At 35.6% G+C, this 12,115-nt stretch overlaps 1 protein-coding gene across 1 annotated transcript in view; it reads right to left on the minus strand.

Moving 5' to 3' along the window:
• The window catches only part of LOC137387277 (probable phosphatase phospho2), a 393,003-nt gene extending 385,551 nt beyond the window's left edge, over positions 1 to 7,452 (minus strand). The window contains exon 1 of the mRNA XM_068073631.1: positions 7,338 to 7,452. The gene's annotated coding sequence lies outside the window, so the exon portion shown is untranslated. The remainder of the gene's footprint in view (positions 1 to 7,337) is intronic.
• Positions 7,453 to 12,115: the final 4,663 nt, after the last annotated feature.

Consider the following 12,115-nt stretch of genomic DNA (forward strand, 5'->3'; position numbering starts at 1 on the left):
GGCAATAACATCACCTCAAACAACAAACCAATCTCAAGTGATAGAAAAATCTCTATATTTTTTGATAAAAACGTTTTAAACTTTACATTAGAAGCATTTAATTTGAAACAAGCTATTTGTGCTTTTGATTTATATTATAGTTTGTATATGTACATGTATCCACTAATAAATAAGTAAATACATGGACTTGTAACAGTGCTCTGATAACTTGAACGCTCTGATAATTCGAACACTCTTGCTCAGTCCCGTGAAGTTCGAGTTATCCATGTTTGATTGTATATATATATATATACACCATATATGCTCTATATATGCTATAGATACGATAAGTACACCTCATATTGAAATTTATCATAAGTAGAATTAAAACTTTAGTGCTCAACATATAATGGAACAGTATAAATTACTATAAAATTAGATAGTGTACTTATCTTTGTCAGATGTTGTGAGTTTCTTACTTACGCAATCATCCAGCCGATGACTGCGTAAGCAAAAAATTGCAACAAGTATACAACCAATTCAAAATAAGTATTTCAGCATTCTTCAAGCATTTTTATCAGTGGTATTTATGAAAAATAGTTAATAGCAACAGCTGCACTAGCTCAGTTGGGATAAATTTGCTTTTGTCGAAGACATTCAGAAGGAACTATCCACATAAAACTCATCAAGTTATTTGATAATCCGAGTAGATTATTTAACAATCCTAAGTTATGTTACCAAGAATTCCTAAGCCTATTTAGCAAAACTCTTGGGGATAGATATAGGTTTTAGACAAACTCTTCCTGGAATAAAATGACATCAAACTATAATCTTGTTGTATAGAAATATCAGTAAATCTGGAAGCCAAAAGAGAAAAAAATCTGCTCAATGTACACCATTTTTTCATCAGCAAAACATCTGATGCACTGCAAAGATTCAACCAGAAGTGATATATTAACTTGTAAGTTAGAGAACCACCAAAAGACATTCTAGGTGGTCGCACGAGTACAGCTCTGCCAGCCCATGCCATACCTAGCCCAAATATCAAAAGTTAATAATCCCATTTGACTAGTACACTTCCATGACATAAAACAGTTTCACTCACGCTAGTAAACATGAAAGTTCTTGAGCTAAAGGGCAAACCAGCTGTTCGTGTAAGGACATATTCTATGTTAGTTATTTCATCTTATTGCTACGAGCTTTACTTTTTTTTTATAACTTTGCTACTAGTGCATTATGCATTGGGCTCACAAGAAAAAAGAATATCTTAATAATTGAACATACCATCTGGGTATTTAACATAACTTAGGTCTCATAGAGACATCTAAAATATGCTTGACAACTTAATCCCCAACGCTCAAACAAAGCTATAAGCTGTTTAGAGGCTTAATCATACTCGTTTAGCCTAGTCTGAAAGAGCCAGGGCTACAAAAATATTTAATCACTTGTACATGCAAGGGAAATCCATACATGTCTGATGTAACAATCTATTCAAGTATTAAATTATTTTTATGTATTAGCAAAATTATAAGTTGAAAAATATTGAATATTATGGAGAAAATATTGGGCAAAAATATAAAACTGCATATGATATTCGTGTACTACAAACTTTCAGCTTTCGAACATTGTTATTAGTGGCAGTCGGATACCTGCCAACTCTCACGTATCGAGCGTGAGACTCACGCAATCACCCCAAAGAAAAAATGAAAATGCGTGAGAAATGCGTGAGGTTTTTGCCCCAATTTCCACAATTTTATATATACTATCATGGATACATCAATTGCCCCAAAACCAAATCTCACGCATTGCCCCACTCTTGGGTTGGCAGGCTCCACTCTTGGGTTGGCAGATAAAACGACTGCCGCAGTCGTTTTATACATAATATAAATAATGGATTGAATAATGTCGATGAAAACTTGCTTGTCCTTGCAGCACTTCACTAGCTTATTTGAACTACTTATTATGCAAAGTACAGACTGACAGACTTGCGTTTGCGATGTTCACGTAAATTAAGCACGCTCATTTCTTGTCCTTGAAAATCGGCAAGTTCACCACATAGCTAAATCTAAGAAAGCTTTATAAGCTGAATCGTTACGTTAGCCGAGATACTTTTATATACGCTTATCATTAATTCATGTCGTTCTTCCGAGCAGCGCGAAATTGTGGAATTCACGGGGACGAAACGATTTTTGATTAAACTATTGGCCTAAAACCACAGCGCGATCAAGAGCGCTTCCGTTTAATTACGATCGAACGTTGCACAGCAACGCACTTTTTAGAGAGACCAGAATCATTGCTACTTCATGACTAGAGTCTAGTCATCAAATTTGCATGACGGTTGGCACGGTTGCAATTTTTTTAAACTGACGTTGCAATCTATTATAACGACTATTTTCAACTATCAAGCACAATATCAAAAAATTGACTACCAACTGCACCAGAACACAAAACGAGACTAGCAATGAATCCCAGGGTTGATACTCTGAAAGAAACACCCACCTGGATAGGCCCAGACTTGGATATTGTACCGCCAATCACCTGGTTGGTCAATTTAAATTAGGATATTGTACCCCCCAATCACCTGGTTGATCAATTTGAAATACATTACTAAACACTAGGAGTTCCCTAGAAGGCGCCCAGGTTCCACGCCCCGCTAAACACCCAATATGATTTAAGATTCATGCATTAATAAAGCAGAAAAACCTACAAACAAAATTTCCAATTTTATCTAAATACGTTTTTATTTCGGATTTTTCGTTTCTTTAGTGTTGCAAACACAATTGTTTTTCTTCGGCAAACGGCTTATTTTTTGTTGCTAACAGAGACCAATATATTGTAGTTTACTATTGGTAAAAATATTAAACCAACAAAGGCAGTTAGCTAACCATAAATCAATTTATAAAAACCGTTCGTGTGGCGACGTAATGTTAGTCGCTCGGCCCACTAGCGTCAGTATCGCAAAACGAGAAAATGTCGCTGTGCCTGCAAAAGGGTTAATAAACTGATTCCAAACATCAACTATCAGATCATCAGTTTTATTTACAAAGGAAAACAATGAATATCAATGAAAGAAATATCATATAATTCATTCTGAGTATATTGCTAAAGGGTTGCTAAGATGATGCAGTGTCGACTGTCTCCTTTCCCTTCCTTTCCCGTCAGCACGCATGCAGATTTTAATGCAATCTGCATTAAAATGAAGACTGGAATTTTGGTGCAATTTCTTGGTATTACTTTGGCTGAATAAAACCTTAATGAGCATGGGCCCTTCAACTGGCTTAGCTGTGGAACCCCCCACCCCCCCCCCCTCGTAAAGTAGCAAATTCACTGACAGTGCCCAATGGTATGAAAAACCCCCTAAAACGTGATTTTGGGCCAAACCTAACGGGCCTTTTAGGGGAGAGTATCAGCCCTGGGCAATGAATGTTTTACAACAGGTTTTTATCAAGAACTATGTGACATGAGAATAATACTAGAAACTGCATAATCAGTTTTAATCACTAGACAGCTACGCACTGTGACATTGTAACAATGCTCTAGCACACAGTTTTTCTTGAAGCACTCTACTGGCATTTAGTGATTTAGAACGTTATCATCTCAGACGTATTTAGAGGTAAATTAATATAGTCGCTTTATATGTGAAACCTAGTATTCCATAAAGCCTATGATTGCCGCTGACCATTTTGGTGCCATTGTGCTTTGCCATCTGACAGATCTCGCAGATCTTGGTTAGTCTTCTTCCTGTGGCTGTCATCCCTAGTCAGTACCAGGTCAGTCACAGCCGGCTGATTGTCCGACCAATCCCAAAATTAGCCAGTGTGTGAGTCTGCCAGACAGCCATTTTTCTGATGTCTGGTGGGCATAACATGCACCATCGCGGGTGGCCATAAGGAGAGACCCGGGCCTCCAATACTCACTGAATTGTATCCTAAAAAACGGACAAACTTTATGCAGCTTGTGCAGTTCTTGGCCTCCTATCTCCAGCTGTTTCCGAATCAGCTCCATAGTCAGCTCCAAGTCAGGCCTATGACTTGCATCTGCATCAGCTCCTTTTTGGTGGTGTTTCGAGTTTTCACCTGCACTGTGCCGCAAAGTTCTAGAGTGGCCTTGGTCAATCCTGGGTCGACTCTCTCGGCGCACCATAGCAGTGAACAGGCCTATTCAACCGACCACTTTGTGCGCAATCCTGGCAAACCCATGCATGGTGTGTGGGTTTCCCTCGAGTCCTTCCGAGAGGTGCTGGCTTTTCAAAGCAAGTTCTCTACAAGTCAACCCGCTGTCTCTAAGCTCAATGAGCTCAAATTGCCAGCAATCTTTGCAGGTCTTTTGGCTAAGCCCAAAGGCGTTCCCATGATGCAGACCAACCTGGTGCTCCAGCGTAAACTGGAATTCAGCCAGGATCTCTAACCGCTTGGCTACTTGGTTAGAAGGCTCCTTTTGGTGACACAGCCACCACAGAGAGGCGTGATCCATTTGAAAAAACTGTGTGCCGTATAGGTATGGCCAGAAGTACTTCATAGTCTTTACCATGGCCAGCAGCTTCTTAGTACAGTAAGGTCACGTAGTAGTTTTTCTCTGCGGAGGTCAGTATTTTGTTGACAAAGGCTATCATATCTGTAGCTTCTCCCCGAACCTTGGATTGCACTGCTTCTAGTCTGCAACCACTGGCATTTGTGTTTAAGATGTACAGCCAACTTGGGTTTGGGTAGCCCAACACCGAGGCCAAGGATAGGTGCTCCTTCAGCTTGCTACATGCCACTTGCTTATAAATACACATAAGTTTACATCCATGACAGGCAATACAGGTGCGGTACATGGTGCGGGTACAGCTCTGCCAAAGCGATCGAATCTTCTTCCTTTTATACTTTTACTTCCGCTTTAGGCTCTGCCCCCTACTTACACTTATACTTACTTCTGCTTCTACTTATACTTTAGGCTCTGCCCCTTTTCTTTTGTTCTACGCTCGGCTTCTCTTTCACAGTCTTCTTGGTTTCTTCTTGGTAGCCCGAGTGCCTTAACGTTGACCGAGCCTTCCTCGGTGTCTTGAAGGCTCGGCCTTATGAGCGAGGTGACCAGGAGATCTATCGTTACGGCTCTGGTCACAGCACTGTGCCGTAACAATATGCACATATATATGTATGAGTTTGTGAGACAAACTAGTTGTTTCATGACAGGAAGTCAATTCTCCATAGCAATGAGTTATATCCATTGCCGGCTCTGAGCTGCACTGATAAAGCTTCAAAAGCTGAAACAGTGCTGTCTGTAGCATGAACATTTGCTCCCTGACTTCGGTTTAGTTGAGCACTCTGTGAGAGGTGTGACATTATTAGCCTTAGTGCAGGGTTCATCAACTTTGTGATTTGAGCACTCTGGTGTCAGCACATTGACTTTCTTAACGTCTGTTAGGCAACTTAGTTGTTTCATGGCAGTTTGCCAACACTTTTTATAATTCTATATGTATGTATAAATATGTAATTTGCTATATACTAGCTGTGCTACCCAGCGTTGCTCGGGTAATGAAATAGTCTTTGGTCAGAAAATTTGTTTGTATTTAGCATATAACAACAGTTGCCGTTCCTGCTTTCAAACTACATATCATGGGGAAAATGTTTTGCACAGGTCAAATAAATTAAAAAATAAAACAGCCATAAAAAGGGTTTAGATGTGAATGTGAAATAATTAGCAAGCACGGTATAGCTATATTAGATCTTTTTTGCTACGATTACAATAAAAGATGATTCGGTAATGATATATACAATTAATACGGACTGAAAAAAAACAAAATAAAAATCATGAACATGTTGAATTAATAATAATTCTTGCATAGAAGTTGCGTGTTTAAAAAAGGTTACTGTTTCACCAGAAGCTATCCATCAAAACTTTGAATAAAACGATACTGGTACTTCTCAATGCCGGTAAAAATGAGATATCGCACTGTCTTTGTCTGACCCATCAGAAATATATATATAAATATATATATATTTATATATATATAAATATATATATTTATATAAATATATATATATATTTATATATATGTATATAAATATATATATAAATATATATGGTACTGATATATATATATATATATATATATATATATACTGATGAAGAAGAAGGTTGCAGTTCGCTAGAAGAGAGTGCTCAATATTAAAATAGAGCATTTATATAAAATATATTAAGAACTGAAAACTTTTAAAACAGTAGTAAACAGTTTTAAAAGTTTTCAGTTCTTAATATATTTTATATGTATATATATATATATATATATATATATATATATACATGTATATATATATATATATATATATATATATATATATATATATATATATATATATATATTTGAATACCGTATACAGTCAAAAGACGTTTAGGTTGAACTGGTTGCCAATGAATATGTTAGTGGGTTTATCTTTAGTGCGCAGTTATTATGTTGTGATTGCCACTGTTGAGCTGCATGTCAATTCTATAATCGATTATGCTTAAAGGCACTTGAGTTGTTTTTATATTAGATTCCTGTAATTTCTACCTAAAAGGAAATGTTAATGAGTAATAAGAATTATTCAGTTTAAGAAATTATGAAGAAGTTGATACAGGAGCATGATCAGCACAGGTAATGAGCTCATGATCTATTTGAATATAAGATTTGTGATAATTAGATTTGAAACCCCTTGCATCCACTTTCAAATCTCAAAGTGGATGCAAGAGGTTTAAAATGAAAGAAAATTTTGTAGGGTTGTGTTTTGCTTCAGGCCCATTGCAAGTCTATTACATAATATGCTATATCAGATCGTTGCATTAGCAAATGTGGTATGCTGTTTAATGGAATCTACTGTGATACAACATCATATAATTCAAATAAAATAATGTTAATTGCTTTGAAAATTTGCAATGCATTTTAATGTTATGTAATGCTTTATATCAATAATATGCTAAATATTTCTTAACAGGACCCAATTTAATGCAATATAAAACAATCTGGCATAGCTGAAGTAAATGCTTTAATACTACGCAATCTCATGTAAGGTAACACACACATTTTGTAGTAAATTATAATTTACTGTTATTTTATAGTATTATGATACAATAAGATATAGGACAATAGTATGTATGTTATTTATTTTATTGTAGTATGAAAAATGCTATATACCATTGTATAGGCTATAATAAAAAAGGCTGGTAGTATAGATTTTAATGTTGTTGTTTCCCACTGTATATCGTGATTGGGTAGAGCATAATCTGATATTAAATAATATAATAATTACAAAACTGTAATCATCAAGAAAAAGACCTGCACTAACTATAGAAAGTTAGAACTCGCACTACAAAACTGCCTATAGTGAGTTCTTACCTACCTTCAATCACATACACGATGCTCAGAGCTGAATGCGCGAATGAATTGTTTTCATGACAACAATTCAGCCTAGGTGCAGGCCAATCAATGCAAAAGAATGTTAAAATTTCTTACCGAATAAAGAGGGTGCAACCTTTATGTCAGTTTAGTTATGCAACCGCCAACGGTCCATGAAGTAGTGATATCAAAATTATTCGCTTTTGGATTGCGTTCATAACCTATTACATTGTATCTAGACTTGCTGGCCACCCTATCAGCTCCAGCCATTAATCAAAGATGCCAGCAAATGAAGTAAAACATTATATGCTCTTCTTACAGGTAATCAGTATTAGCTTGCTTTCTGTTAGCAAACTGTTGGCTTCAAGTCTTTGGCTCTGTCAACGTATTCATCATGGCTTCTGGTGATCGCTGCTTGGCTGGATTGAATTAGAAAACGATTTCTATACCGACTACTTGCCGTAGCATCACCATAGCCTGTTTTGAAAATGAAGGTCGAACTATTGTCAGTGCATGAAACTTCTCAAAGCTGGTCAAAATGCACAAGACTGTCTAATTAAAAACATCATATATATATCTATACTAGCTGTACTACCCAGTGTTGCTCGGGTAATAAAAAAGTTTTTGGTCAGAAAATTGATTTGCATTTAACATATAACAACATTTGCCATTCAAACTTTCAAACAACATATCATAAGAGAAGTGTTTTGTGTAATTGAAATAAAGTTAGAGAGAAAATAAAAACAAGTGTAAAGGTTTTCAAACTTTGTCAAACAACCTTTAAACTTCATACCATGAGGAAAATGTTTCGGGCAGATCAAATAAATTAAAAAAATAAAACGACTATAAAAAGGTTTAGATGTGAATGTGAAATAATTAGCAAGTGATAACTAAATTAAGTGGGTTTTGTTTTGATTACAATAAAAAATGATTCGGTAATGATACGATTAATACGAACTAAGAAAACAAAATAAAAATCCTGAATATGTTGAATTAGTAATAACAATTCTTGCATAGAAGTGTGTGTATAAAAAAGTTACTGTTTTACTAGAAGCTGGTACAACTGTAAAAATGAGATGTCGAACTGTCTTTGTCTGATTGAACGATGAGAGAATGTAGAGGCTCTTTTCACTGAGACAATATAATTTCTCGCATGAGAAGAATTGGCCTTGACCCCAGATATAGTAATTGAACCTTACGAAAAATGTTTCTTAACAGGGGCATCATAACACGTGGTCGCATTGGTAAACTAATCAGCATGTACTATAGCTATAGCCGGAGTGACAGACGTACTTTGAGATAGATATATATTTCTCAAAGTTTGTCGTCTGTCCTTCGGTATGTCCAGCTATAGCTATTAAAATCTTGATATTAAAATTCCGTATTCTGATGAATTTGAACTCACAGAGATTGCAACCACTAGTTTTTTATCCACACGCTCCACCACTGAGCTATGCAAGGGCATATTGATTAACGACATTATTTTACAATTACACAAATTTTGAGATTTATATATAGATAAAGAAAGGTATTGCCTTGTAAATAACATTTATGGGTATGGAAGAAAAAGCATGTGAGGAGTTGTCAACTCCTGAATTTTCCAGGCATATTACCTATTATTATTATATTATTCCAGTGAATATCAGAGTAAACACAACTCCTCTTGTATGTGTAGACAGATAATGTAAGCGCTGCTCGCTGACTGCTGACCCACTGGTTATTACATAATAATAATTTTGTTGTTGATAATCAACAACATATTACTTGTGGCAAAATGAAAACAAACAAAAAAGCGCTGGGCCAAAATGTTATAACCGTGTGGAATCCTGTTTCTTTTTTATAACATAAGTGAAAAACACCCACAGCTACAATGCAAACTTAGAATCACAAGTAGCTAAGAGGCCCCGCATGTATGTACCAAAATGGTGACTAATTTATTACAATGCTGCAAACTATGACCACCCTAACTCAAGAAACTATTTGATGCACAACGAAAACAAATAATATCCATAATTCTCTTGAAGACCTCTGGTACTATATCTATATTATTTATTGGCAATATATTTAAGGAAAAAATTTGCCTTTATCTGTTGAAGCTGTTATAAACTACCTACATGTACATATTCTGGCTCATTGGCAAAATGCTGTCATTTGTCAACATAACTGATTTTAGCTAATAGTTCTCAGATCATACATGTATGTGATGAACACATAAGTGCTTGTGTATTGCACCTTGCTTCATTGCTTTTTATTCTGACAGAAGAGTATGCCAATATTTGCTCGCAATTCAGTACGGAATGATAAATTTAATTCATGTGTATGATTAGTGCATGTGACGAATACCTGATCCATTGAGAAAATCAGTAAATATAGCATTTGTGATCAACTTGGTTTAAAATCTCTTGCATTTGCTTTCAAATCCCAAAGTGGCTACAAAAGATATGACGTGAAAAAAAACTTTGCAACGCTATGTTTTGCCTCAGGCCTATTGCAAATAATATATTATATGCTATATTAAACTGTTTAAAAAACCTACTGCGCTATAGCGTCATAAAATACACAACACAAAAGATCACACATTACATAAGCTAATATAAAATACTATAAAATTTTGCAATATAGTTTCATATCAATTAAAAATTTATCTCAATAACGCATTCAACTTAATCTTAACATGATTCAATTTAATACCATGCAATGTAAAACACAATGACATAGCTAGAGTAAAGACTTTAATGCAATGTAATATAACATAATTAATTTATATTCACTTTATAATGTAAATTATAGTTTAATGTCTTTATATTGTGCTATAGCGCAATAAACTATAGAACAGCATCACAAATATTGCAACTTCATCTTATACCAAACACTAACACCTTGCCAATTACATTATAGAACAGTGTTATGCAACGGATAGGTTTTGCTTTCAATACGAAAATTTAACGTTTTTATTTTTTGTCTTACATGCTGATTTGCTCTAAGCGCGATTGACCGGTGTAATTAGAGTCAATAGTCATCTATTTATTATTTGTTTTGTTGTGATATGAAAAATGCTGTGTCGCCATTTTACAAGTTATAATAAAAATATGGGTATTGTGATATTTTAATAATGTAGTCTAACACTACGCAATCTTTTTTGATATAGCATGACTTGGTACAAATTAATAATATGATAATGATACAACTACAATCTTCTGCAAAGAAACATGCACTAATATAGAAAGGGAGGAAGGCGTAGGAGCTGCCATAATTATAGTACACTTATCAACATATCAGCAATAACAAATGGCAGCTATTTTCTCCTGAGGTTGCTTGTCAGCTTGATCAGCCTTGTTCATCACACACTTCAGCTACAGCGTAGTCTAACGCAAGACATCGCATGCATGATTTGTCATTAAGCTGCTTACTTGCGCAGTAACATTTGTGAACAATGCTTGAGGCTGATTTCTCTACTGAAGTAACGAGGGCTCAATCGTGTCTGACAAACGATCTATCTGTTCAAGTCATCGCTCTCAAACTTCTGGATTGGACTTTCCTAGTCCTTGGATTCGTATTCAACGCCGTAGCCATAGTGGTTATCGTCAAAGGCAAAAAATTTGGACAGAAGATGAAAGTGCAGTTAACGAACCTTGCTGTAGCGGACATCCTTTCTTCTCTAGCCATTCCTGGCGGCAGCGCTTACAGAGACTTTGCAAACACACGGTTTTTACAAAGCAGTGTCTTTTGTAAAATATACAAAGGTCTCGGTTGCACTGCTTTCATTGCAAGTATGCTATGTCACATGAATTTAGCATTAGAACGATTTGTAGCGGTGTATTTTCCCTTTCAAATCTTTAACTTGACTAAGCGGAAAGTAGCTACAAAAATGGCAGTACTTTGGTTAATCGCTCTGTTAATACCTATAGACATTTACTCGCTCTCAGATCTGGTAAATACTTCAAATTCTTCCGATTGTGTTGTCTGTTATACAAACTTATCAAGTCCTGCCGCAGTTCAATGTTCTGCATTCTTCCGAGCAAGTCTCTTCGTTCCTGCCTTTGTAATTTTTATAGCATACATTGCAATTGGTTTAAAACTATTTCTACGACCCGATATAGGAGAAGGGAGAAATGTTCGACGAGTCAGCCACAAAGTAAGTGTTTGTCTATTGAATTTCCTATTTAGCAGGACTAAACACCGCTGCCTATAACGATAGAGATGGGCAACACTAATCTATTAAACTAAGGGTTTCGGTATTGTAAGATTTGGCCGTTATTGGATTTTTTCAGCATGTATTTAATTAAATCTATGCATTAAAAATATGGAAGAGAACCTATCATGCGTTGGGGGTATGCGATAAACGATTGTTTGTTTGTAAACATATCCAAAGACATGGACTGTTTAACTGTTTTATGGGAAAAAACTATAAAACCGCCACCTATATTTGCTGTTTACAGTAATAAGTGACTGACACAGTAATTAATTTCTCAACAACCCTAAAATGAACAAAATTTACCATTTTTGAGTATACCAAACAAGAATGTTACAAGGAAAGCATTTGCTTGTCGTTTCTTAAAACATGCAACTGCCTATAAAGATCCCATGTTTTGGGCTATCATAATGCGTAATCGCAAATTGATGTGCCCTAATAAGTTGATTATCATGTACACACATGCTCTTCAATCCAGGCAAAAACCGTCATAATTTTTGCTAGCTGTTAGTTGTATGTGATTCACATTCAAGTGCTTCCCTAAAGCTTATATCGTGTACCCCTTTTGATAGGCCTCTAAGCACTTTCTT

Source organism: Watersipora subatra, chromosome 2 (assembly GCF_963576615.1).
Source record: "Watersipora subatra chromosome 2, tzWatSuba1.1, whole genome shotgun sequence".
NCBI lineage: Eukaryota > Metazoa > Bryozoa > Gymnolaemata > Cheilostomatida > Watersiporidae > Watersipora > Watersipora subatra.